The sequence below is a fragment of the Carlito syrichta genome, unplaced genomic scaffold (genome assembly GCF_000164805.1).
Source record: "Carlito syrichta isolate Samal-C Ts95f unplaced genomic scaffold, Tarsius_syrichta-2.0.1 Scaffold79426, whole genome shotgun sequence".
NCBI lineage: Eukaryota > Metazoa > Chordata > Mammalia > Primates > Tarsiidae > Carlito > Carlito syrichta.
Genome location: NW_007023522.1, coordinates 12,507 through 15,883, shown reverse-complemented (window position 1 = coordinate 15,883; position 3,377 = coordinate 12,507).

Genomic DNA, 3,377 nt, shown 5'->3' with positions numbered 1-3,377 from the left:
CCAAAGAGGTAGGAGAGAAACTGGGAGAGTGTGGTATTCTGCAAAGCATGAAAAAAAGGAGTATCATGGAGGAGGGGTAAGTACTGTGTCCAGTGTGGCCCTCAGGGCAAGTAAGATGAGGATGGCATATTAGCAACTAAATTGAACAATGTGAAAATCACTAGAAATCACATAGCATAAATTATGTATTATGCATTACATGATATATATTTAATATCACCTATTCCATGTAGAAAATAACTTGAAAGAGAATAAAAAATAGACTTTGTCACAAATGACTAGAATACATTTGCATTATTTATGAAATAGGTAGAACACTACTCCTCTTAGTCATGAGATCAGGCCTCATTTCATTATCCTTGAGCATTTTTGAGAAATCTGCCTGCAGTTAGAGGAGCGGTTAAAAATGTTTCTGAAAAATAGGATGACAACTGAGAAAGGGAAGGGATGGTTATCACCCAAGCTTTCAACCCTGCAAACCATCTTGTTTATTTAAATAAAGACAGAGCAATCTCATCAAAGTTACAGAGTACAATGTGATTGAGTTCACAATGCAGTATTTAATTAGAAATGTTAATTAAGCTTCCCTAATTCAACTTCACATCAAAGAAAAGTCTGCACACACAAGCCAGTTCTTAAAGCTCAATCATAATATGAAGCCTGATGCAGGTCATACCCTGTGTTGCTGCATTATGGCAGAAAAATTATTCCAGTTTTCAATTCATAGAAGGCTCTAGTAAAAGGGTGAAATTTCTTTTTCCCATTGACAAACGGAGACTTGAAAAGCTGCTTTAGTCCAATCTTAAATAGAGTAGTAGCCTTAAGGGAACTTGTTGTAAAGTCGTCTAACACTGGAAGTCCACAGAATTCCTCCATGGGTACATAAAAAATGGTGGAGGCAGAGTTTGAAAGCAATCTTAAATTAAGCCAGAACAAAAATAATCCAAAGAAAGTTCACTACAATAGTTTTTATGGTTCTTATAATGGCAAAATATACTTCTCTCTTTCTGTTAAACATGTAATAAAATTTTTCTTTTGGGTCTGGACTTTATATATCAAGTTTCTGCCTGCCCCTAAATTTTAGGACTGAACTGCAAACTCCTGAAAGCAGAATTTAGGCTGAAAATGCTGACAGCTCCACAGCTAGAATGGTGCTAATGATAAGAACATGAACATAAGGCTGTGTTCGGTGGCCAATGAATTTCCCAGTCCTAATAGGATCAACATTATAAGATGTGGGATATAATCAGCTTCATTATGTTAGGAAGACAAAGAACAGGAATATAATGTTACAAGCTCAACACATTAGGCTTCTACTAGGTGCATATGTTTGACAATATTTAGGAAGGAAATAGTAGTCAAAGGATGACTACTTTGAAGAATGAATAAATATGTGAGCTCTTACTGAAAATCTTATCACACTGACTCTTGTTTCATTTTTCTAGAAGCACATATTTATTTAGTTGAAAAGAAAGCACTGTATATTGTTTGCTGATTACTATTTTTCTCTCTTCGGATCACCACCAAATTATTTACTGATTATTATTTCTGTCTCATTAGATCACCAGACTCTACTGCAAAATTCCTCACAAATATATAACTTCAAACCATGGTAATTTCTTTTAAGATAAAGTGATTTCAGTTTCTGAAGCAATATAATATAGCCCATATACTTGTGACATATTCTTGAATAATTGGACAAGTTTAAATTTATTTTATATATTAATAAATTTTAATTTACATCAATTACAGTTAATGTTTATAGCTAGATTAAGCATAAATATAGATCAGAGTTTAGCAAATTAAAGCATGCTGAATCTATCTTGCTGCTTGCATTTGTAAATAAAGTTTTATTGTGATACAGTCATACCCATTTATTTACATATTGTAGGTCTGCCTTTACACTATAAAGGTACGTTTGAGTAGCTGTGAAAGATATTATATAATATGTTATGTAAAGCCTAAAATATTTGCCATCTGGTCTGTAACAGAAAATCTTTATTGACCTTTGAAGTAGATTATTATCTTCACAGCCTTTGATATTAGCACAGAAGAAGAGGAATTGAATCTTGGAGGAGTTAAATATTTGTCCGAAATTACAAGCTAGAACACAGCTGAACCCAAATCTGATTTCAGGACTAATTCCCAAACTTATACTCTGAACTACCATATACAATGCCTCCTGCTAAAATCCTAAGGTCACTATGTTGGTAGAAGTAATGTGAGTATCATAGTGTAGAAAAAAACTGTTCAGAAAACCAGGATAACCCTGAATATACTTAGCAACATTTTATTCCTCAGTCTCAAAGAAATGTGATAAATATAGGCAGACTGTTTCTTGATAAGAATCTTTAACTGCAGAAAAAAAATTAAGTCCACCTGTCATCGGTGATATATAAACAATCTACCATCAGTTATATTAAATACACACACCTTATGTATCAGTAGAGCACATATAACTTTTACAAGAGTACCCCTCTATGGAATTGCTATCCCTCACAGTGTAGTTTGTAAACATTTCAGAACTGGGATTCTGAGGTTCTGATAATCAGACAGAGTCACCAAGTATCTGAGAGCAAAGTAAATATTTGAACCTCTTCCGATCCAATCACTGTTTAACATATAAAAATAATAAAGCACTCAAATGTTAAGTTCCAGTCAATAGATATTATTATGTCTCTAATAACATGGACCAGAGACTCCTGAAAGTCAAGAATGGGAATAGAACAGGGTCAAAGAGATGTGGGGATAGCAAGAATTTTAGCAAAAGGCAAAACAACTGCTAAAAGTAATGTTACAGAAAAATAAATATTCTTATTTTTTTCCTAAAAGCCCATCCCTTGTGCTCACAGAGCAGAATTCCAGAATTTTCTTTCCTTAGCCCTCAGCTGATGATTCCAAAATAAGATCACTTCCCCCTGACTCCACACATCCTCTTGTAGATTTTGGTCAACTCAGTGGCCTGCACTCTGACAGCTTCTTTGGGTGATCTCAGCTATGTTTATGATCAATTAGCCCTCATTTTTGTTTTGACTTAGACTATGGGCTGTAATGAGTATTTAAAAACTGGAACTGAATTTTTGAAGTACGTTAAGAAACACTCTGAAGCCGGGCTCGGTGGCTCAGCCTGTAATCCCGTGCCTTTAGGAGGCTGAGGTGAGTGGATTGCCTGAGCCCACGGGTTCAAGACCTGCCTGGGCAGCGAGACCTCATCTCTACAATAAAATCAAAAAAATCAGCCGGGTTTGGTAGCGCGTGCCTGTAATTCTGGCTACTTGGAAGGCTGAGGCGGAAGGATCGACGGAGCCCAGCCGGTTGAGGCTGCGGTGGCCGGGAGTGGCCACTGCACTCCAGTCTGAGCGACTGAGTGAGACTCC